We start from the raw sequence: 26,304 nt of genomic DNA, 5'->3' as shown, positions 1-26,304 counted from the left end.
AGAGGTTCAGTGTCTTACCCAAGGACACTTTGACATGTAACACAGAGGAGCCGGGATTCGAACTGCGATCTGTTGATCCCAAGACGAGCGCTCTACCTCCTGAGCCACTGCTGTGTATGTATGTGAAATTTGGGGTTCAGTATGGGATCGGGCTTGGTTAGGTTTAATACCTGCGGGCCTGGGTTAGGTCACGCTGGATTTTTTTTAGGCCTGATCTGAAGCCATCACGAGCTAGCTTGAATGCTATGATTCAGTTGTGCACGAGATAGCGTGAGTCCCCCGGGAACGCATAGCGTGGACAGCAAAACACGCAAGAGACACAGAAATGGACACGGGCCAGACGGGCCTGGAGGCTGTTTGGCTAGCGTGCCGCCTACATGCTTGTCATGGCCCACTGACCCGTCCAATCACGTGGCTCCAAGTCCTCTCATTTCATTTTCGAAGTGAAAGCTTCCCCACAGGGCTTTTCCTTCTTTTGTGGATCTAACGTGAGGACAAAGACGGCAAGATGTTGTTTTCTCAGCTAAGCATTACTGAGACAGTGTTAAAGTTAAAGTAAACCCACTAGTGAGTGGAACAAACAGCAAGAGAAAAAGAGGCGGCTGGGCATTTTCCTGGGCCCTGTCCAATCCAGGACAAAGAAAACAGACCTTCAAGCTTGATTAACACATGCGGGAAGAAACGGCCATCCTGCACTTCCTACCGCATTTTATTAAAAAAAAAAACTCCATTTTGTCTTTGTGGGCGCCAACCTGGGGGGAGTGGCTGGAGAGCGCCCATCTGCACTTAATCAGTGTCCACACCTCCACTTCATTATTCCAGCTCCAGGGATTGGCAGGCTCTGACACCAGAGGTTGATGAGTCACTGCTATGCCAAGTCAAGTTTTTTTCTTGTGTTTTCTTTAGACATTGTGTTTGTAGTTTGAAGGCCAGTTATATTGCAAAACAATTATGTTATTAAACATCATCTGTTTTGGGGGCACGCCTACCTTGTTTTCTTCCACCTTGCGCATTAGTCCAAGCTAAATTGTGACAGAAAAAAATTCTACTGCAGTGTGTTGTGTTTTGAGGAAGCGTACCAAAGCACAAACTCATGAGCTGAATGCAATCAAACTTTTCCAATTTTTGGTGGAAGAGGTAATTACCAAAAATTGGACGAGGAGAGTAAATGAGAAACAACTCTCGGCTGGCAAAGTTGAGGGAATCCTAAGTCAATCAACGACAGCTATCAAAGGTTCGAGAATCATACGTAGGCAGAATCATAAAAATGGCAAGCAAAGATCTGACCGTTTCTGCTGTTGGCACAGTCCTTAAATACAGTTCTGTTGTTTATAATCAAGTGTGTGGTCCTTTAGTCCGTCTGCCTGTTGGCGTCCTCTGGAGGACAGTGGCGTGCTAGATCTTAACACCATGTTTGGACCTGGAGAAATGGTGCGGTGATGCTCTGCCAAAGCAGCCAAAATCACATTTTTATTATAAATCCAATTCCTTTTGAAATAGACTTTTGTCCTTTGAATGGTTTTTAGTCCAAAGCTCAGCTGCTGCACCAATTTCCATTGTGGGAACTTATCAGGTGACAGAAAGTGATATTTTTTGGGTATATTGTATGGCGCGGACTTTGATTTGAGTCACATAGTGTAAAGTGGTATTTTTCTAGTAGATTAGAGGTCCATCTCCAGGTGCTGGATTTTGGATATTGTTCATTTTCCTGGATGGGCATCACAAGTACCATTTTTCTACCTAGGAAATAACTCAAAGATTTGCTGTTCTTTATACACAAGGTTTTACTCTACTATTGCAAAACATTGATTGTTTAGGGATTATTAGGTTAAAGATTGTGGCAGTGAAACCACTGGACCATCAATGATAAAAATGACATAGGAAAAGGCACTACATTTTATATTATTATCACACTATCTTTAGTCATGGTACCCGAGTCAAATGTTATTTTTGTTATGCGTTTCACATGTTGCAATGAAGGGCAGAACGGCAGAGCAGAGGTTAGTGCGTGTGCGGCACAGTTCTGAGGTCATGAGATCGAGCCTCCCTGTGTGGGGTTTGCATGTTCTCCCTGTGCTTGCGTGGGTTTCTTTTGAGCACTCCGGTTTCCTCCCGCATTCCAAAAACATGCATGTCAGGTTAATTGGCCGGTCCAAATTGTCCCTAGGTGTGAATGAGAGAGTGAATTGTCTGTCTCTGTGTGCCCTGCTAATGACTGGCAACCAGCTCAGGGTGTCCCCTGCCCACTGCCTGAAGATATCTGGGATGGGCTCCAGCACTCCCGCGACCCTACTGAGTATGGGCGGTTCTGATAATGGATGGATGAATGGATGTTACAATGACGACTAGTTAGCAAATATGTTGTCATTGTAACATGTGAAACGCAAAACAAAAACAACATCTACAACCGTGACTGATAATAGTGTGATAATGATATAAAATCCAGTGCCTTTTCACATGTCATCTGGTGGTCCAGTTTGGCGCATTCATTGCCACGACCTTTAACCTAATTATTCTTAAACAACCAATGTTTCGAAATAGTACAGTAAAACCTTTTGTAGAAAATCGAATGCCTTTTCATACGTCATCTGTAACACTGGTGGTTGGAATTTGGTGCTTTTATCACCGCTTCCCGGGTTTCATTTCTGTTGCATCCAACCGCAAAGTTTGAGTTTGGAAAAAGTGAAAGACATTTTTATACCAATTTCTATTAAATGAGGAGCAAGCAGCATACAGTTCACATTTTACAAAAATACCTATGGTAGATGAGGCTGGTCCATTCCATTTTTATGATTATTATTTCAGTCCACCCACTGCTAGTCCGTTCGTCACAAGGCGATATCGATCACCACTTTTTTTCTCTCCTTTGTTTGCTCACTCTGATTTTTCCAAACAGAAAGGTTCCCTCAGTGTTTTTTCTGGGCAAACTTTTCATTGCAAAGGTGAGGATGCTTGTGTGCTTTGCATGATTTTTCAATGACTTTTCTGGTGGCCCAGAGTAAATATTATCAACTTGAGCTTTGGTTAGCTTCCATCGCTAACGTAAGTATTTTAAGAGAAGGACTGAAGTTCGGGGTTTTGTTGTGCTTCTGCATTTGACTTAATCGTTGTTCTTGCAGTGCTTTCGAAATAATATTTTTTGCTATTAAATGATTGGAAATGGTTTAAAAAATTGGAATATGTTCAATGAAGCTCCACTAAAAATCCACTTGTGTGAAATTTTTGGGGTACAATTGGACCAATCCCGTACCTGGGTTGAGTTGACCGAACGCGATCTTGTGATATTCTTGCGGTTTTACACAAGAAAATGGTCTAGTTTCTTAAAAATAACACCAGGAAAATGTTTTTTGTTCAAAATAACCTTCTAAAAAAATGTGGTTTTTGTACCACTTAAATCTAAATACATATGTTTTTTTATTAAGGTCATTTTTGGGGGAAATGCACAGGAAAATTGACTAGTTTCTTTTAAATAACAACTACAAAAATCTATTTGGTTTTAAAAACATTTTAAAATTGTTGTGTGATTTTTACCACCCTCTATGTATTCATTTATTTGTTTTAACAAGGTCATTTGGTTTAAAACGTGTACAAAAATGTGCCCCCAACCTCTCTAATAAAAGTGTAAACGTTTGATGATAGTTTATTTTTTAAGTGAATTCTTCAAATATAATTATATATCTAAAATACCTTCCAAACAATACGTTGATTTTATACAAAACAGTCTGGACAACCCCATAATTAATATTGTCTGCTGCAGAAGAGTGAGCTGTCAATATCCTCTAGACTGGGCAGAAGCAACCCATGATTAAGTCTGGGCTGTATTAATGATTGTCAGTAAGGTTTTTCTGTCTGCATAAGTTGTGGCCAGGGTAAGAGGAGTCCTTAATAATGTTGTGGGCTTTGCTGCCATTAATGTCAGACTGGTTAGAGAAAAGCCCATGGTTTTGGGGTTGTGTTGATGACCCTCTGTGAGGTTCTCTTGTCTGCTGGCATGTACCCAGGATACCAAGACCATGATGTAGTATGTTCGTAGATGCCTGCGGCAATGTCCTCAAGAATTATCAGAGAGCAGCTTATGATTTCCTGGGCTGTATTGATGATTCTCAGTAAGGTTTTCCTGTCTGCATAAGTGGTGGCCAGGGTAAGAGGAATCCTTAATAATGTTGTGGGCTTTGTTGCCATTAATGTCAGATGGTTAGATAGCAGCCCATGATGTTATGGGTTGTGTTGATGACCCTCTGTGAGGTTCTCTTGTCTGCTGGCGTGTTCCCAGGATACCAAGACCATGATGCAGTATATTAGTAGATTCCTGCGGCAATGTCCTCAAGAATGTTCAGAGAGAAGCTCATGATTTCCTGGGCTGTGTTGATGACTCTCTATGTACAGTTTTCCTGGCTGCTGCCATGCACCCATCAAATTGATTTCTAATCTACATTTCAATGGATCTGTTCTTTAAAAATGGGTCAAATCGATCCAAATGCCAGCTTGCCCCCAATTCTCCTGTTTTTCTCTTGTACTATTTGTAGTGCGTTTTGTATAGTACAGTATCGCGTAATGAAGTTTGAGGCTTATGAATTGTACAAGAACAAGAGTCGGCTTGATTTATCTGTTCTCCCTATTGTCTGAAATGCCAAAATCTTTACGCCTGGCACAGATGTGACGTTCTGATCCTGCAATTTGTCGCCTTAGCTCTAACGCCAACTGCTACAGCTGGCATCCTCTGCAGGCTAGCGTAGCTGCTAGCGCGCAACCGCCCAAAATAAATCTGCATGCCGTCTTGATTAGCACTAGGACACGAGAACTCGCTGCAGCTGTTTAGCACGTTTGTTGGTCACGCCTCTGCCAAGATGGCAGACGTTAGCTCGCGCTGATTCCGAGCCGTGAAATGTTGGGAGTGAGAATTAAAGATCGCACTTAAAGAATTGTCAAGACGAGTGACAACGATCACCCGATTCATTGTCTTATTCGTTCAAAGGTGCGATTAGAAACACTGAATATTTAAAATAAGTGGATATGCTAGACAAGTGCAAGTAAAGCTAAGGCCCGTGGGTCACTTTTGGCCCACCAATGGTCTGGTAGAGCCCAGGATACCAGATACGAATTGTTCCTGAAGTGAAAATGCCGTATAGTTGGGGTTACAAACATATGGTAACCCGCAATTGAACTCCAAACCACCAGTACCCCACATAAAAATATTAAAAATATTAAAATAACAAAACAGTAAATAGTAACTACGACTTGGGTGCAATATAAATATATAGGATTAAATGACTTCATGAATTAATATACATGTAAAGTTTGATTTACCTTTCGTGTGACTAGAGACTTGAGCTGGTCAAGTTGAGTAGCGAGTAGATGCAGATGGAGGGGAGTCGGCAGATAATATATATATATAAAATACATGTCAAGTCACAGCATGTAGATGGACCAATAATTAATATTGCGGTCTTTTCAGAGTTGAGGCGTAAGAAGTTGAGTGACATCCATTCTTTTATCTTGGTGAGGCAGGCCTCCAAATTTCCATAGTTTAGTGTGGCAGATTCCTCCATCGGAATATGTGGTTGAGTGTCATCTGCGTAGCAATGGAAACTGATATTATACTGAATAATATCACCTAAATTCTGAAAAGAAGGGGGCCAAGTACTGAACCCTGTGGAACACCACAGGTAACACTAAAGGGATCAGATGTCATTTCACCGTATTCAACACAGTGCGTCCTATCTGAGCGGTACGATCTGAACCATAAGTGGAAAGCTCATAGTATTTTTCCAACCGGTCTAATAAGCTAACATGGTCAACAGTGTCAAAAGCAGCACTTAAGGTCGAGCAGCAGCAAGAGTGATGAAGCGCTGGAGTCCATTGCCAGTAGAAGATCATTGGTTACCTTAATCAGGGATGTCTCAGTAGAGTGATTAGCCCTGAATCCTGATTGCATACATTCTAAAAGGTTATTCTCGGATATAAAATAATTCAGCTGCTGTGCATACATTATATATATATATATATATATATATATATATATATATATATATATATATATAATTTAAATCATTTACTTGCGTCATGCTCTTTGGAGATTTCCCTGCTTGAATCGCATCCTTGTTTTAAATAAAAGTCCTAATCGTCAATTGTTACGGCCATGCAATTTAGCGACGGTAGCAAAGGTGTGTCCTTTCTTCGTTTATCTCGATAATGGCAAGCTTTATTTCCATGGTTATCATGTTCTAGCATCACTGCAATCCTTGGGAACCCTAGCTCTCATTGAAGTTTGCTACACCAAATTCTGAAGCGAGTCGTGTGCCTGCTTTGTATTTCTTGTTCAACACAAGCTTCATTTCCATGGTCATCATGCATTTGCTTCTCCCTTTTGCATCACTGTAAGCTTTGGACCTATAGTGAATAAATACAGTACAAAGAATACAATATTGCATTACCGAAAATATTGACAAAGGACATGAGTTTGTGAACTTAATAATGAGAAAAGCATTGTGGTTGGTGGTTCAGCCAATAGCATATTGGCATTTTTACAATGCTGTGATGCAAACCAATAGCAGGCAAACCTATTTCATGATTTGTGTCACGAGGGGACTGGACCAGAATGGAGGCAGGAGGCAGGAAGGGGGAACTCAATTACGTTGACGATCAAAACTTTTATTTAGCAAAATAAAAGTCGTCCAAAACTCCGGGACAAGACAGAACAAACAGGCTTTAACTAAAAACGTGCAAACACAGGTTTCTTCCGACTAAAACAAAACAGGACAGAGCAAAACAGAACGGGAAATGCAGACAGAAAATGCAATGAGCCAGCTCCCGCAAAACCCCAAACCCGCCTTAAGAAGCAAACACGCAAATTAGGCGATCTGCTTCAGCTGTTGCCCAGGGGGCGGGGCCAGCCGTTGCCACGGCGACCATGCTGGACACGACAGATTTGGACCTATCGTAGAATGGCATCTTAGAAACATAACATGTGAAATGCACTAAGACTTTAAAGTTTGAATTTCATGTTTTTGGGCACGGAAAATAATTTGTTGCCGATGCGGGATAGTAGGAAAAATCCCGTAAAAAAACATATCCCACGCCGTAAAGTGAAAACGTTGTAAAGCGGGAACGCCGTATCCTGGGGCTCCACTGTATCTGATTAACCAGTCTGTCAATTTAGTTTTCTACCAGTTTACCTAAGCTTTCCTGTGAAGAAGTGAGAACGATCATAAAAATAAATGTCCTATGTAGCAGTCATGCAGGTGGCTTCTTCTTCCCTCGTAGGTACTTTTAACTTAATGTCGCATTTAATGAGAAGGAGGAAAAAAGTTCCGCTTCGTCATCATGTCCTTGATCGTGTCTTTGAGAGCGCCATCAGTAGTCAATGAGGGGGATTACGAAGACCGCCGAGACCGGAAACCCATCAAACATGGCACTTTTGAAGGGAAAACGTTGAGATAACCCAATTTAGTCGTTTTCTGTGGTGACAGTCAGTCACATTATTGTAATGCTGGGTATGATCCTTCAAAATAAAAGTGAGCAAACGACCTTTAAAGGGGGTCAAAAACAAATGAATCGAGAAAATTTGCTAAGGACAAACAAAGCGTGTCTGGAAGACTCTTTGATTAAAGTTGAAGCCTTATCCAAGCAGATCTTCCATTAAAAAAATCAGCTGAGTCAACCTCATTACCCAAAGTGCATTTCAGCGGGACGCTTCGTCTTGTGTCAGGATGACAAAGAAAATGTCTCGCTTTCCGGTTTATTTTGAATAATTCATGAACGTCTTGGTGACTTTGGACTCCGTTCTTCTTTTGGGGGAAAATAAATAAATAAAAAATAGAGCAACACCATTTTTGCTATTGTTTCGTAGATTATAATTACTTTTTTGACACTTAGCAAGTATTTATTGCTTTAGATATATCTGTATACGTAAACTGTCGTTTGTCTGAGGAATTCTTATTTTGAGCTCATTTTTCTTTCTCAGTATTTGTTCAATTCAAAATCTTGTGTGTGTCAAAAAACGGAACCGGATCAGGACCCAAATGCGTGACGTTTCTCACACAAGCCTTTTATTTTACGGGAAATGGGGAGTCATGCACGTTAGGTAGCAGTCTGGCGTGGAATGATAGGAAGCCAGAGGCCGACGAGATCGATACCAATTAGCCGAGTAGACGGGACAGACAGGATTGATATCAAAACAGGGTACTGATATTAAACAGGACAAACTAGACGGGAACGAAACTGGAAACCGATATTAAACAAGACAGACAGGATTGATATCAAAACAGGGTATAGAAATTAAACAGGACAAACCCGGGGTTCAGAGCTAATTAGCATATGTTCCTTCTTTCTTGTTGTTTTTATGGTCATTATTATTGGTGTCTGAATAATATTTAGTGATGAGTAGCATTTTAGAGTTAATAGTACTAGGATGAGCATGATTATTAAAACTGTCATGTGACTATTATTGTTGTTACAATTCTTGTTATCGGTTTCCAAATAATGTTAGTGAGCAGAATCCTTGTACAGTCAATAGATGGGTCAAACAAATAAATAATTTGTTTGTATTATTATAACTATTATCATGACTATTATTTTATTGCTATTACTGTCTTTATTATTATCATTGAAATGAAATGATCTGCATTTCTATAGCGCTTTTCAAGTCAAGACTTACCAAAGCACTTTACAGTGTGCTTCACTTTTCCCAATAGCGGCCGTGCAGCCATGTAAGGCGCTAACCTGCTTATTGGGGGCATTAGGGGTTCAGTGTCTTACCCAAGGACACTTCGACATGTAACACGGAGGAGCCGGGAATCGAACTGCGATCTCTTGATCCCAAGACAAGCACTCTACCTCCTGAGCTAACGCCGCGATTATCAGCTATATAACTATTCTTACGTTTTTAGCATTGTTCTTGTGATTATATTGCCATCACCATTATATTATGCAAATCCATTACAATCTAAATCTATATTCATCAACCAAACATTGGGGTGAATTGATATGTTGGTGATGATGGTTAAAAATGAACAATAACTAAATAAATGGGGATAAAATCACGAAGATAACTTAATAAGAACACAAAACAGTCATGTACTGGACAACTCATAGTTAGGGCAGACAAGTGGGAGCTTTGATGCGGGAGGTATCCGAGTCAAGCTCCTATGTCTTGTCTTTTTAATGCACAGGACACTTAGCAATAGGTAATCCTGCTGCCTGGGGGTGGCCTTCCTCCAGCAGTAGGTTAAAAGATACCTTATATGATGGACGACGCATACCATAAAAGTCGGTTGTCACCATGAGCACCAATGAGAGTTATTGTTATTACAATAGATATTCTTTTTATATAGTATGCTGAAAATGTATGGAGACAGCTATGGTGAAAAAAGTGATGATAATAGTAATGTTTATGATAATGATGAGGTGACTGTGCATCAATTGAAGATAAAAAACTGAACAGGGGGTGGGATCAAATAAGCATATCTGCTACCCACTCCTCTTTTGTTGCCTTCCTTTATGGGGTTTTTTTTGTCTACGTTTTGCATAGAGTGGAATAGAAATGCATTACTCTTATTTATTATTATCATTATTTCCGTAGTGTCTTGTAATATGAACCTATGGAAATATGTATATTTGTGAGGTGTTTTCTTAAATGTAATTACACAGACGAGTGAACTGTGAGACATAATTATTAAATAGTCGAAGGAGATATGAATAGACAAGCATATGATAGATAGATACTTTATTCATCCCCGTAGGGAAATTCACACTTACAGCAGTATCCTTTTGTTGTTTATTAACGGACCAACAGGATGGCCTCGGGGTGCTGTGTTGTAGTTTAGCAACAGCGGCGTGAATGACGTCACACGCTAGGCCAAAAGTTCGACGTCCCTGCAGCAGATGGAAATTTTGGTGCCCAGGGTTACACCACCTCGTGTTCACGTAGATACCGAGTCCACCTCCTCTCTGCTTCCCGCAGGCTTTTATGTCTCTGTCTGCCCTAACAGCGCTCCACGTTAGCGTCCGGGATGCTAGACGTGAGCCACGTTTCCGTAAAACACAGCAAACTGCACTCCTTGTACGCTTTGATGTTTTTCACCAGCACAGCCAGTTCGTCGGTCTTATTTGGTAGAGAGTTGACATTTCCCATGATTACGGACAGTACCGAAGGCTTATAACACCGCTAGTTGCTTAGCCTTCCCCTTAGCTCCGGCTCTGCAGCCACGATAGGGCCCCCTCATCACGCCGGCACGAGAATTCTCCAGGGCAAGGAGTTGATTCCTCGAATAAACGCATTTTTGTGCATTAAAACCCATAACGATAGGATAGAAAGTAATCCAAAGTGTAGTTGTCAAACGGGACGAAAAACACAGAAGATAGAAGCAGACAATTAAAACAATAAATCACAAAAAGAGCGAAATAACACAGAGCTACTGGAAAGGCTGCCGCTCGCGGCGGCGCCTATGATGTTATTATGACCACATCATATGCTTCTTCCTACTCCTTTTTGGACAGGTTACGTTTACTTTGTTTTTGTTTTTTGACTTGTCGGTTTTTTTTTTGTTAAATAAAGTTTCAGTCATTCATTCTATCCCCCGCTAAATAGCAATTTCACTTTACAATCCCCACCTCGGAAAGGATTTCTGCCTTATGCCGGGGTCCAGGTTTCTGCTAATTATGGTAATGTGATCTGACGTTGATTGTCCCTCTGAGGTTTTTGGATTTGAGTCATTGTGGCAGTGCGAACTGGTGGCAACCATCCACTTTTCTGATGTTTGCAAACACAATCGCACACCAAACGAAGCTTGATGGACCACACGTGTCTTCCGTCCGTCCCAGAGAGACAATCAAGCTGTCCGTGTTGTGCAAGCGAGCAGATGACGTCCTCGGACACGCCTGAGCGGACTCGTCACGGCCGATTTCAATCGGACACAAGCCGGACTGGCAACCCTTCAGAGAGCGTCGATTTATTTATTTATTTTTCCGGCTACGCACGCGAAGTTGGACGCGATCCAGCGTCCTCTTTCTTTGGTACGCGGCCTCGATGTCGCCATTTATTGTTGTGAAGTCTTCGCACTTTGATGACTGCGGCGGTCTGCCGAATACGCCGAAAAAGATGCCACAACAGATGGCCAATCGGGAGGCTCGCACGCTCCGCATCAATTATACACCAACGCCGTCCGTGGTACACGATGCAGCGCCTCCGGCTTTTTGCTGGCTTTCCGACATTCCCTTTCATTTGTTGTTTGCTGTTTGGTTGGGAATAAAAACAGAAAAACAATCATTCGGATAATAAAATAAGCGTATGCGCTAGCAGGCAAGCTAACAACTGCTTTATTATCGGCGTTTGTGGCGCACTACTTCAGTGCCTAACTCACACACTAAAACATTCTCTTTAATTTGTTGTTTGGATGAGAATAGAACAAGCACATTTCATTGTTCAAATCAGATCAGGGTATGTGTTAGCTTGCAAGCTAACAAGTCAAGTCATGTTTATTTGTGACGCCCTTAATCACAAAGAGTCTCAAGGGCTGCACAGATCAAAGACTATTGCAAACTACAGACTATTGCGACACCATCCCCTCATCTAAAACCTACATGAGGGCAAATAATACACAAATTATCAACATAAAATATAGGTTATTCATATGCTATCAAATAGAAGTGTGTGCTTAGATTTAAACATTTTCACTGAGGTTGCAGATTGAATCTCCGGGGGAAGAGCATTCCACAGCACCGGGGCTCAATTAGAGAACACACTTGACCCTCTGGATTTCTTCTTGGTTCTTGGGATCACTAGTAAACCAGCGTTTTCAGAGCGAAGGCTCCAGACCGGAATATTGGGGGGGGAATAAAATCTGAAAGATATGAGGGAGCGGCGCCCTATGTTGGCTGCGGCTGCATCGGCTCGCTACAACGGGTCAGGTGCAATCGACATTTCGTTCTGTGTACATTGTTACACAGAATGACAATACAAGGAAATTATTATTATTATTATTATTATGATTCTTTATACTACCAACAGAACCTTGAAATCACATCTTAAGCTAACAGGGAGCCAATGCAGGTTAGCTAAAATCGGGCCATGTGATCAAACTTTCTTGTCTTAGTTAAAAGCCTCGCTGCAGCATTTTGTACCAGCTGATGGCTCTTGATTTTGGACTTTGGGAGACCGGAGAGTAGTGCATTGCAGGAATCGAGACGGGAGGTAACAAACGCATGAATTATAATCTCCGTATCCGACTCAGACAGCATAGGGCGAATTTTAGCAACTGCTTCTCAATGTCAGCTACTTAAAACAAAAACAAAAAAACATAATGGACAATATTTCATTATATGAATCATAAAGTATTCGTATGCGCTAGCTTGCAAGTTAACAAATGTCTCTCTGTTTTTAGACTATTACTCCCTTATAAACGTGCCAACTTTTCAGCTAAATTCATTGAAATACTATGAACTGTGATTATTAGATAATTTGCACAGGGGCCCTAGTGTACATTTCTTGAGATGATTCCAAAATGGAATAATGGAAATTGAGTGTTGCAGAAAGCCGTCTGATGGCATAAATCCTGATTACTGTCAGACTGGGATTTTGTTTATCATGCATTTGTGGAAATCAGTGTTGTTCCATTTTGATCAATGAAAACTTGCAACGAAAAAGCGCTTCACATTCTTGAATGGTACTTGTAATGCCATGGATGTTCTATTTTGATCATTGAATATTCACAATGAAGAAATGCTTTGAATTCCCAGACAGTACTCACGATGCCAGGGTTGTTTTATTTGTAGTCAACATTTGCATTACTGTCATTGGGCTCCAGACGTGAGCAAGGGGGATATCGTGTTGTTTTTGCTCCTTGATCCTTTGATTTCCACACCCTTCAGGTTTGGTCTACTTTATGTAACCTAGGCAACTCTTCTATATATTCATACACCAAAGCCATATCCCCCTAGAGGTTGCTCGAGTCAAGAACACACTCATTTTCAGCAAACATGAATTCCTATTCGCTGTAACCAACCCAACACTGATCATTAAGCCAACAGCACAACAACAGCAAATAGGCCTGAAGGCATACACTGGTTTACCCCCTCCGCATCATATGAGTCAATATCTGTCATTCTTGACTATCCTTTGCCGTTCACATCTATCCCTAGCACACACTCTTGCAACTATTAAATTAACCAACCTCACATTAATGGGACATTTCACCCGATCTAGGCAATTCTTGATTTAAAAAAAAGGCTTTTTAGAACAGGTACATGTTGAGGGTTTGTAAAATCCTCCAGTTTTTCTGGAAAGCAAAAAAAATTGTCTCTGGTTTAACTTTTTATTGAACTATAAATTTAGCAGACTTGTTAAGAAATCCCTGATTAGGCTTTGATTTGACCGTAAAAGACAAAATAAGCCCAATTAGACTAAAGACCTGGCCGGGAAATGTCGGACGGTCATTGAACGCCAACCGACCAAACTTAAAAACAAAACGAACATGAACTGCCGTCCCCAACCGAACATAAAGTCGCTGGCGACATGCAGCGTTCTGAATTATTGATGAAGATTAAGTGCTGCCGATCGATCGGAAGCCTGTTCGGCTTTTGGACCTTGCACATTGATTGCTCCTACCAAGCAAAATGGCCACAGCGCCTCATTTGCATACTTCGACAAACACTACCTTGTATTTTAAGATCTTTTTATTTTAGATATGTGGTTACGTAGTCTTTACTTTGTAAACAGCGCAGTGAACATATTTTACAACGAAAATTAATTTTAAAGATGATTTGTGACATAAATCAAAGTATTTCAGCAAAAGGTATTTTTGTATTGCTGTTCTCTTCGTTTATTGTTCTTTAAAGTGAAAGTGTTTTAAAAACGCCACTAGAGGCTGGTTTAGTTTATAATTGGAATTTGAATCGTCTTTATTCTCATTGATATCAATATGTCAGGACCAGAACGGAGACAGGACCCTCTTGCGTTGCGATCCCACAAGTTTTATTGGAAGAAAGAGAAAGGGTTGCGCCCTCGATCCGGTGATGGCTGGACGCGGGAAGCAGGTCGCTCTTAACGCGGAAGTGGATCTTCCGTGGTCGGCAATTGCAGTTCCGGGAACGAATACAGGTCAGTAGCTGGGACAGGAGAGCAAAAACGTGGTTGGGGTCTTAGCCAGGGAAGGAGAGTAGACGTGGTCGGGGACAAAAAGAGGTCGAAAGCCGGGACGGGAGAGTAGACGTGGTCAGGGTCAAAAACGGGTCGAAGCCGGGGGGACAGACAGGAGCAAAAACAGGTGGAAGTCAGGGTCAAAAAAGGCTCTCCTAGTGTTAACTGAGGTTCGCAGACGGACTGACAACAGGTGACAGACAAGACTGGGTTCAAATGCTGACAGGGAGCCAATCAGAGTCCGAGGCAGTTGGCGCCAAAGGAGCGGGCACAGGTGATTCACTTCGGTAATCATGACACAATGTAGTTACCATTGTTCAAGATGAAATTGACTTTTAACAATAATAATGTGTGTAATAATTCAAAATATATTAGTATAGTGTGTTCTCTTCATTGCTGTTTTTTTTCATTTGTTTTTTAAAGTGATAGTGTGTAAAAATTCCCCTTTAGAAGTTGGTGTAGGTTACAATTAGAATTTAAATTGTGTTTATTGTCATTGTAATAAATGTAGTGAACATTAATAACAACAATTTTAACAATAATTTTTGTTAGCATGGTGCGTTCTCTTTACTGTTTCTGCATTTGTTGTTCTTGACATTGTGAACCATTCACCTCCTAGAAGTCGTAGTAGCTTGGAATTAGAATTTTGGGGTTGGTGAGCACGCCAAGAGGATGATGCCAACGATAGCATTGCTTTATTGCTGGACGGCGCCGCCTTTGATTGCCCAAGTGAGAGAATAAGCGAGTAATCCTGTGGCCCTTTTTGGGGGGAGGGGCTCCTCTGCTGCACCAGATAAGACCTGGCAAAACCTCCCACCCCCTGAAACATTTCTATTGTATTGTCGATTTTTTTTTCTTCTTTCAACTAATTGCAGTAGAGCACGATCTTTTAAAGACAAAGCTAGCACTTGCAGTTAAACAGAGAAGAAGAAACCATACCACTTGAGATTATTGAGATGAGCTGTGTGTTTTCGATATCACTATTCTTTAGAATTTTCCAGCTGAATACTCGATTTTAGCGATTTTGCACGCAAATAAAACAAAACCCGTTTGTTGACTGCTATGCGGCTTTCTCACATTTACGACAACGTGACAATGACACACAGCCATTACATTTTATTCAAAGTGACATCGGATGAGAAAGGATTGTCATCCAAGACCCTTAACACGATTCCTGGTTTTTGACAGATTGAAGAGAAGCTCATCGATTTTATTTATCTAAAAAAGAAATAAGAGTGGAGGCAAAAAATAAGATAGAATAAAGCCAATATAAAAAAATGTTTTTTTTTTTTCATGAGGAAACGCACAACCTGGATTGGTCGCCATGCTGTACAGTTTTATTAATCTGTGAATTCATTTACGGACAGCTATTAATTATTCCAATTGCTTGCATTTAATATGCATTTAATCTTCCTTGACAGTCATCCAGTACAATTTCCTCTAAAATTATTTTAATTATAAGTGAAAGGGAAATGTATTTCAAAATTGAATGTATATTTATTCATATTTCTGTCTCAGGCAAACACGGAGGTGCTGATGCATGCTTTTATCTCCTCCTGCTTGGATTATTGTATTTCCCTGCTCTCTGGACTCCCCCAAAAGCAATTAGTTAGTTAGCATTTGAAGACTCCGCCCATTTTTCTCTCAAACATAAGCAAAAGCGCGCATGCATGCTTTTATCGCCCCTCATTAAGATGATTGTACGGACGCCTCCCGACTTACGTACATTCGATTTAAGGATTCCGGCAGATACGATCATTTTTTTCAGGATGCCAAAAAATATCCAGACAGAGTTAGATTTTGTATTGTGTGCCCCTTTTTCCCAGTACAGGACAGTTCTGTAGTTCCACTACCGACGTGTGGCGCTGTGAAAGGTCACCCAGCATCCACCTGAAAGTGAAAAAATCTGATTCCTCTTCCTAGTTCATGTCGAAACATTCTATACCGTCTATGTCTATACTATCTCAACTGCGCTAAGAACGTTGACGTTTTTATTGTTTGATATCTTGTGCATCTATTTAATATGGTAGGTGTAAAGTGTAAAGAAGAGACGAGTTGTTTCTTTTGAAATGAAAATGGAATAAGAAAGCTTGATGCGGTTGAGAAAATGGTCGGAATGATTTTTTCGGCCACTTTTTACCACGGGGGAGGACCTCTTCACGCGCAAATCCCAAAAGTAAGTAAAACCTCACTTTATTTATCTTAACAGCATATTATTTTATTAAATATATTTTTTTTTTTTAGCACAAAACAATACAGGTTACTTACAAAAGCCTTAAACATATATAAACCATAAACATACAAAATATAGCACTGAAGAAACTTACGAACAAATTCAACCTACGAACGTTAGGGCAGCGTCTGTAGTTCCTTTCTCTCTGGACTCCGCAAAACGTATGATGCAGGCATATTTTTTTTATCATTTGAAGAATATAGCTGGACTCAACCCATTTCTCTCTTTCGCAAACACGGAAAGCAGATGCGGAATACGTAATACCAATTAGTTGCAACACAAGAAAAAATTTCCGCATGTGTACAGAACAATAATAAAAATCCCGCCGAAAGCTCCAAAAAACTAACTTGGCCGCGCAGAAAGAACAGAACATGACATTATGAGACATAATTATTAAAAGATGCAAACTATCCAATATAATCTATGAGATATTCAAGCCCACCAGCTGGAATCTATCCAGAATTTTTTTTTAGCTTTTTAAATATTCATCACATTTCACAGCAGCGAGCAATGATACGCCAATGGCGCTGACAACGTCCAACCACGAGGCTGTAAATAGGCCGCTTTCACATCACTGAACGCTGCTCTGCTCATTATGGGATGGATCTTGGGTAGTTGACAACCGCATTAGTGTACTGCAAAAAGTGCACCACATTTTTTGTGTACTGTAAAAAGTGCACCACATTTTTTTACCATTATCATTTTGTAATGGTGCCAGCTTGGATGAACCTGTGCAGTCACAATTACATTCAATAAGGACGTCTATGTACCAGCTCTGTGGCCTTAGGGTTGGGCGCCTGCTCCGGGACTGGGAGGTCACGGGTTCAAGCCTCGACCAAGTCATACGTAAGACTTACAACATTGGATCTTGGGTAGTTGGCAACTGTATTAGTGTACTGTAAAAAGTGCACCACATTTTTTGTGTGCTGTAAAAAGTGCACCACATTTTTTACCTTTATCATTTTTTTAATGGTGCCAGCTTAAATGAACCTGTGCAGTCACAATTACACGCAATCGGAACGTATACGCACCAGCTCTGTGGCCTTAGGGTTGGGCGCCTGCTCTGGGACTGGGAGGTCAGGGGTTCAAGTCTCGACCAAGTCATACGTAAGACCTACAACATTGGATCTTGGGTAGTTGGCAGCCGCACAAGTGTACTGTAAAAAGTGCACCACATTTTTATGTGTACTGTAAAAAGTGCACCACATTTTTTACCATTATCATTTTTCTCATGGTGCTAGCTTGAATGAACCTGTGCAGTCCCAATTACACGCAATCGAAACGTGTACGCACCAGCTCTGTGGCCTTAGGGTTGGGCGCCTGCTCCGAGACTGGGAGGTCACGGGTTCAAGCCTCGACCAAGTCATATCTAAGACTTTCAACATTGGTACCCATTGCCTCCCTGCTTGGTATTGGCATTTGGGGTTGGAATTGGGTGGTTTGGTCACGTAATGACGAAGAAAATCGAGAAAAATCAACAACAACAACAAAAGAAGGACGTGTATGCCAACGTTATGCGCACACATGTCATTTCAAAATAAAACAATGCAACAGGACTCGATTAAAGCAGGCCGGAAGCTTCTTTTGGCCCGGCTGCAGTCGCTTCTACCTCCAGCAAGAACATATCTGCCAGACAGACAAGCGTCTTCAGGGAGAGGCCAACCTCAAACGTTTGGTTTCTCCGTCTGCTTCGACAGACACAAGCTCATTATGGAGCGACACGTCTCCTTCTCACCCGGGAAAAGACGAGAGAGAGAAAATCACGGCGAGACGGGGAGGAAGGTCCGCATCAATACTTCAAGAAGTTCCACACATCCAAGAACGATGCATTCCTGGAGGAATGATTCAAATGTTTAGATCGAGATTTCATACTCCCTAAAGACTGGCTATATACCGTACTTGCGACCAGACCCAAAAAACAAAGGGAGTAAAGAAGAATGGTAATATGGCAGCTCAATGACAAATGTTTTGTTATTCCAAGACTCCAAATCATCTCACTTTTCTATCTTTCGAAAAAGCCAGCATTTCCTCCCAGTTAATTGCAGCCTTCCCTAAAGCGTTCTTCTTTGTCTCAGAGAAAGCCATTAAGATGTCAGAAAGCCACCGGCCCGGCTTAATGCCCAAAAAGTGTCGTTTACGGCAAGCCGGTTCAAATAAAAAAGCAAACTGGGCTTGAAGGCCGTTTTCGCACCATCTGGACCTTTAAAAAGCTTTGCAACACTCACTAATAGAAGAAAATCAGTGTCACACCAGGAAAAAGACAAAGAAAAACACCATGCTAGTTGGAAAGTGTTTTTGAAAGTGAGATACATTTATTGGAGATTGGACGATGCTGCAAACAAGACCATGCTAGAATGTCGTTGGAGGTCCACTCCATCTCGTCAAATAAAAGTGAGTCACTATCTCAATCTCTCTGGGACCTTATGCACATTATGACGAGGTAGAAAGAAGATACAACCAAGCTGTGCTACTATTTCCCCTAATTTCTGTGAGCAATAAAATGCTTTGAATCTTACAAGTCAACAATCTGACAACTACACTATGGATTACTTCTATCCTATGGACATGGGTTTTAGCGCACAAAATCATATGCGTTAATTCAAGGAATCAACTCCTTGCCCTGAAGAATTCTCGTGCCGGCGTGATGAAGGGGCCTATCGTGGAAGAAGAGCCGGAGCTAGCTTAGCGGCTAGCGGCGTTATAAGTCTTCGGTACCATCCGTAATCATGGTAGATGCGAACTCACGACCAAATAAGATCATCGAGTGCTGGAGCGCAGTTGCTGTGTTTTGCGGAAACGTGGCTCACGTTTAGCATTCCGGACGCTAACGTGTAGCCACCCGGAGCTATCAGGCTTCAACGCCGCTATACAGAGACATGAAAGCCGGGGGGAATCGGAGAGGAGGCGGACTTGCTAACACGAGGTGGTGTATCCCTGGATTTTCATAAAGAAAAGATTTCCATCTGCCGCAGGGATGTCGAACTTTTGGACTAGCGTGACGTCATCCACTTCGCTACAAGCACCCCTAGGGCATCATGTTCATCTGTTAATAAACAACGGGGTAGACTGCTGGAAGTGTGAATTTCCCTACAGGGATGAATAAAGTATCTATCTATCCATCTATAAGTCATGTTGACTGGATAGTAAAACATAGCTGAAATGGACAAATTTTGAGGTCTCTGGTGTCCCACAAAGAGATAGAGAGGGGACACGACCAAGTTGTGCTTCTTCTATAAAACAATCTGATGAGGAAGTGACATTTTTCGAATATTTCGCACAAGTTGTGTTAGCTGAATGAATATTTTAGCGAGGCTAAAAGTTTTTTCTACCAGAACGGTAACTGTGATGTCCTATTTTGGTCGTTATCAGCCTAATATCACGCATCCGTAGTTTGTTAGTCTTGGGATTTCACAGTCTAGACTGTTTCAGATGGCAGCTTGGTGGACAAAAACAGAAATCCGTTATGAAACGTTTTGCTCAACAAAATAAAGCGAAGAAGACAACCACCATGAAGGAGTCGCTAGCCTGGTGAACCTTTTGGCGACAGGTACGGTTGCTCGGACACACAAAAAAACTTCGACAGAAAACAAAGAAAGGGAGAAAAAAAAGAAAGAAATATCTCCGGATTCCAACACAAAGAGACAGCGACACTCCCGATCAAGTGAAATGGTCCGGGATTGTCGGCGACGCCCATCAGAGAAGATCAGCGCTCGTTTCACTCAATGTCAATGCTAACGCTAACGCGTCACGCCGAGCGTGAAAGTGCAAATTGTTTACTACTTGCATGCTAGCAGTATACTGCTCTGTGTCTTGTTTATTAGCTTGTAGTTCTTCCAAATCATTTTGGCAAAACGTTGCAACATGAAAGCCAGGGCTAGTCTGACAAAAACAGAATAGCACATGTAGAAAGACAGCTAAATACATTAAACAGCACATTTTTTTAATGTTTTTATTTTGGGAAAGTCCAGAGAGCAAGGAATTACAATCATCTTAACGGGGAGATAAAAGCATGCATCAGCAATTTCCTGTATATCTGAGAGAAATGGGCGAAGTCTTCAATATTCTTCAAATGATTAAAAACGAATCATTTGAGACATAAACTAAAACATTATTGGAATTGTTTAATTGTCATTGATTGCAATGTAGTGAACCTTGTTTTAACAATGATTTGTGTTATAATGCTCAGATTTGAGGGTAGTGTTCTCTTTTTTTTTGTTTTCTTATTTTTTTCAAGTAACAGTGTGTAAATAACCACTACAGTTTTGCTGTAGCTTAGAATTAGGTATGGAATTGTCTTCGTTGTCATTAATCTACTGTCAGGACCAGAACGGAGACAGGACCCACTTGCGTTATGTTTTTCTCAGTTTTATTGGGAAGAAAGGAAAGGTTTTCACCCACGATAGGGTGATCGCTGGTCGCGGGAAGCTGGTCGCTCTGAACGCGGAAGTGTGACTTCCGTGGCAAGCGATGGCAGTGTCAGGAACGGAAAAACGGGTCAGTAGCCGGGACAGGAGAGCAAAAAACGTGGTTGGGATCGGAAACAAGTCAAATGCCAAGATAGGTGAGGAGACGTGGTCAGGATCAAAAAAGGAGTCAAAGCTGGGAAACAGACGGTAGCAAAAACAGGTGGGAGTCGGGGTCAAAAAAGCTTCCCTAGAGTACACTGAGGTTCGCAGACAGACTGACAACAGGTGACAGAAAGGAGTGGGTTTAAATAGGTACAGGGAGCCAATCAGAGTCCGAGGTAGTTGGTGCCAAAGGAGCGGGCACATGTGCATCACATCAGTAATCACGACATCTACTAGTCTACCTTTAGATTAGACATGGCACCTCAGGAGAAACATGTAATAAAAAAATACTATTTTAGAATAACAGTTTTGGGATGTATAGGCATATATTTGCAAGAAGTTGTGAATGCATCAGAAAAAAATGTGCAGTGAATAATTGTACAATAGCTGGAATAATTTGCAAAATAAGAATGGAGAAAAAGGTATGCAAAGGCATTGTTTCCATATATAGAAAAAATATTTTGTTCACCCAGTTTTGTGTACTTGTTTAGGGTGGTGATGGCTCTAGCAAAGAAACTCTCTTTGAGCGTTAGCTCTGTTTAAATATTTGGTTTTCCTTCCTTCCTTTTTTTCTTAATTTCCTCATGCTTAGGTTTTGAGTTTTCCCTTGCCTTCATGCAGGTTTTAGATCAGGGTGTAATGTAATAATAGTCTGTAGTCTGTAATAGTCTGTACAGCCATTTGAAACTTTTCGTGATTAGGAGCTATACAAATAAACATGACTTGACTCTGAAAGTGATCGAAACCATAGTGCAACGACAACATATTTACAAAATAAGCATCGAGAATAAAATATCAATATACATTTTTTATAGGTATGTAATCTATTTTTTCACAATCTTGTGTGCTTGTTTAGGGTGGTGATGGCCCTGGGGATGAAACTCTTTCTGAGCCTCTTAGTCCTTGTTTTAAGGGACATTTAGCATCTGCAGGAATGTCTCAAAGACTGGGCAGTATGCATCCCATGATTTTCTGAGCTGTATTGATGACTCTCTGTAGGAGCATACTCAATATTATCCAAAATACGGAACAAAATAAGACAATTTTGGGTTGCTGAAAGGTCAAACATGAGTCAGACAAATCACGTCCTGTTGGGATAAGTAAATCAGAGTATTAGTTTGTTATTTTTCTTCCCGGCAATATTACTCTCTGTTGTGTCATTGGAGATTCCTCCAAGGGTTAAGATGCTTTAAGACCCCCCTCAAAGAGGCTAAAGTGAAAGAGAACGTAATCACTTTAAAGTCTTTGCGGTTTTGCTTGAAGCCCAAGACCAGAAAAGGGCCCAGAAACCCAATCTTGAAGCAGGAACGTGACACCAACACGTTGATCGAATCCCTCAAGCAGAGTCTGTTCTCTCCGTTTGCCACTTATCCGATATCTCAGCGGAATTGAGAAGGATTATGCTAGTGCTATCAAATTTTACAAGTGAAACCTTGTGCGGCAAAATCCCCATTGCTTCATAGAGAACTGAAATGATCCCAGCAGCAGAACATAGACTGTTTTCTGAGTTTTTAATTAGCGCTAGCTGATACAACTTATTTTTAACGTTTCGTGAGTGTACCCAGGGTTCAAGTCTTAAAAGGCATTGAATTTATTATTCTAAAAATAAGGCCTTAATTGGCATGAAAATGTCTTGGATCTAATTTTCAAAGTAATTAATATTTATGTATATTATTATGAACTAAAACGATTTATTAAAAAAAGATTTTTTTATGTATTATGATACAAATGCTGTATGAATGTGGCCAAAGAATGAATTAGTAGTTATCTGCTAGTTACCATTAATAGCTTTTCGTGTCTAAAACTTTGGAGAGTGCTATGTTTTTCAGATGAAACATTTTCAACTGGACCAAAATGTGATTTTTAAAACAATGAAAATAAACATTTGTTTAAAATTGCCTGTAATCTATGTGGTTTTGATTAGATTAGATTAGATTCAAAATTGTTATTGCACAAGTCACAAATACAAGGCAGCAAAATGCAGTTAGCACCCAATCACAAGAACATATTGGCTTCCCTCCTATTTAAACTCGTTGCTCTCACTCACCCTTTGTCAGTCCGTCAACGAACCTCTGCACCCGCAAGACGTGGGTTTTGACTCTGTCCGGTTTCGTCTATTTTTGTCCTGTTTGCTATCGATATCCAGTTACATTCCCATCTAGTTTGTCCTGTTTAATTTCGATCTCCAGTGTCTGGTATCGTTTCCGTCTATCTCGTCCTGCTTGTAATCAAACTCCAGTCTCTAGTGCCTGATATCAATCCTGTCTGTCCCGTCCTGTCCGGTATCGACCCTATCTGTCCGATATCTGCTCGTGCAATTGGTATCGATCTCGTCGGCCTCTGGCTTCCTGTCATTCCACGCCAGACTGCTGCCTTAAGTCTTCCGCCCAACGATCACTGAATCACTGCCGTTTGGGTTAACGTGCATGACTGCCCCATTAATTGGGGCAGGGTTCAGCAGAGGGAGTGTGGATGGAGGGAAGGGGTGGTTCAGCAGGAAGACAGCTGTGGGGAAGAAGAAGCTGTTTTTGAACCTGGTGGTTCGTAGGCTCCTGCAGCGCCTCCCAGAGGACAGGAGGGCAAACAGTCCGAGTGTTGGGTAGTAGGAGTCCTTTATTATTTTTGTAGCTCTCCTGAGACAATGCTTCCTGTAGATGTCCCCAATAGCAGGAAGTGAGGCCCCGGTAATACGTTGGGCGGTTTTCACCACCCTCTGTATCGCCTTTAGGTCAGTTTCAATTGTGTGGTTTCTTTTTTTGCCGACTTGGTCTTAAATTTGATTTCAAAAGGCATTAAAAAGTCTTGAATTTAACTTGCCATAAGCTTTAGGAACCTTGGTACCTTAAAGAGGGGCTTGCATGATCTTGTTTTATTGAAAAAATTCAAGCAGCATAACAGACTGTTTCTGATTCTTGTTACATTCTAAGGTTTGTGTTTTGCTAGGTAGCTAATTCGTTAGCTACCGCTCGCCAGCAGAACTTTTCCTTTTAATGTTTCCGGGTTGCTCCTATCAAAGAGCGCGTGTCACGAAAAATTTCCAGACTCGTTTGCTGAGAAAATAAATCCCAAACTCGGTCACAAAATAATCTCGACTTCCATACTTAAGTCTGAACTTGAACTAAAATGAACTATGGAAAAAAACAGAATTCACATTGGGAGCTTGCAATCCAATTGCCAGAAAATTTTCAGCATTACATGTTTGACATTGTTCCATAATGAATCAGAAAAATTAGCTGCAAGAATGATGGACACTGATTACATGCAGGTGGTCGCTCTCCAACCACTGCCCCCGGGTGGGTGCCCTCTAGGGGAGAAATGGAGTGCCAGATTCTGAAACAACGGTTTTGAGAGCCTGCATGGAAACCATTCACCTTGAAACCAGTTTGGCCATGTTGGAACTTCTGTTTCTGCTTGGACACGGAATCCTCTTCGAGACCATCTGCACTCAAGTGGCGGTCTCGATCGCAACGAGACGGCAATTCTGTTTCCAGGTCGCATCTGGCAAGGCCGAGCCGAAGTCAACGAGGCGGTGGACGTATGGACGGCATCTGTCGTCCTCCACCGTCGAGCTCTTCCTGCGTGAAATGCACTCGCTCGACTGAAATGAACGCGAGATGAAATCATATTCAAAAAAAATCAAGCCAGAATCAACTTGAAAACAAAAACTGAGTCCCACGGAATCCACACAAACATAGTTGGAAATAGAGTAATGGGCTTTGTTCAATCCAGAAAAACAAAGACAGCCGACACTGAGGCTTAATTTCAATTGAAATGCACAGTTATGAGTGTGATTATTTTTTTCCGGTCCGGAAGAGCATTTTTTTCCCGATTGAACCTGTTAAACAAGCCATTGCGGCCCAGTACAAATGAACTGCATTTTGGCTGTGATCCATTATCCCCAGTCAACTAATACTGTGAGTGGGGGACAATAGAGCAAATCTTTGTCATATGTGGCTGCTCTTTTTTCCCTTCTTTCTGCCTAAAATAAACTGCAATCCATTATCTCCAGTCAACTATTGCTGAGAGTGGGGATGAGAACGCAAATGTGTGTTAATTGTGGTGGCTCTTTTTTTTTTCTCCATTCTTACTGCCAAAAATGAATTGCAGTTTTGACTGAGATCCATTATTTTCAATCAACTACCACTGAGAGCAGGGGACAAGAGAGCGAATTTGTGTCAGGCGTGGTGACTTCTTTTCTCTTCTTTCCACCTAAAATCATCAGCAGCTTTTTGGCTTTAATCCGTTATCCTCGGTCGACTATCGCTGAAATAAGTGCCAGGCATATATTGCATTTTTTTCACTATTGGGGCTGTTGAAACATGCCGTCGTGGCCTGCTTAAGATGAACTGCAGTTTTGGCTGTGATCCATTATCTCCAGTCAACTATTGCTGAGAGTGGGGATGAGAAAGCAAATGTGTGGTGGCTCTTTTTTTTGTCCATTCTTACTGCCAAAAATGAATTGAAGCCCTTAGAGACTTATTGTGATTAAGGGCTATACAAATAAAAATGACTTGACATGACTTGAATTGCAGTTTTGACTGAGATCCATTATTACCAATCAACTATTGCTGTGAGCAGGGGACAAGAGAGTGAATTTGTGTCATTCGTGGTGGCTCTTTTTTTTTTCTCTGTTCTTTCCACCCAAAATGAACAGCAGATTTTTGGCTTTAGTTCATTATCCCCGGTCGACTATTACTGAGCTAGGTGCCATGCATATTGCATTTTTTTCTCAATCGGGGCTGCTCAAACATGAAATTGTGGCCCGCTTAAAATGAACAGCACTTATGGCGAGATGCATTATTCCCCGTCAACTATTGCTGAGAGCAGGGGACAGAAGAGCAAAAATGTGTCTTGTGTGGTAGTTTTTTTTAATATTCTTCTGCCTTAAACGAAGTGCAGCTGTGCTGACGCGATCCATTATCCCCGTTTGACTCTTGCTGAGAGCGGGTTCCGGCAGAGTGGATACTTTGAAGACTTTTGCATACGGTGGGAGGTTCGGGGCCCCATTAACTTTGACAAACAAAAAATTTAATATGAAATATTATGTATTTTATCTAAAAATGATTTGATGGGGTTGTGGGGGGGTTTCATCTTTAAAATCCCGCTAACTATTTTGGATTTATAGAAAGGAAAAAAATGAAAATTAAAGCTGGAGGAAAAACGAACAAAAATTGAACATGAGGCGTAACACTGAAGTTGGATTTGAGATTTTTCTGGATTTTGGATGACTGTTTATCGACAGGAGTTTGTTTCCTGTGGGATTATTTTTCAATTGAAAAGCGCTTGTCTCGCCGGCTTAACCGCCGCTCGACCTTTACCCGGAAATCTTTCACGAGTTCCGTTTTGATCCTCGTGTTTTCATACGATAC

The 26,304-nt window shown here is 41.2% G+C and overlaps 1 protein-coding gene across 8 annotated transcripts in view; it reads left to right on the top strand.

The window, feature by feature from the left end:
* vav2 (vav guanine nucleotide exchange factor 2) overlaps window positions 1-26,304 on the top strand; it is a 204,601-nt gene that overhangs the window by 125,719 nt on the left and 52,578 nt on the right. The window lies entirely within an intron of this gene.

Source organism: Urocampus carinirostris, chromosome 16 (assembly GCF_059441175.1).
Source record: "Urocampus carinirostris isolate Australia breed hairy pipefish chromosome 16, RoL_Ucar_1.0, whole genome shotgun sequence".
Classification (NCBI taxonomy): domain Eukaryota; kingdom Metazoa; phylum Chordata; class Actinopteri; order Syngnathiformes; family Syngnathidae; genus Urocampus; species Urocampus carinirostris.
Note: the sequence above shows the minus strand (reverse complement) of the source record. Positions and strands in the feature narration are given on the sequence as shown.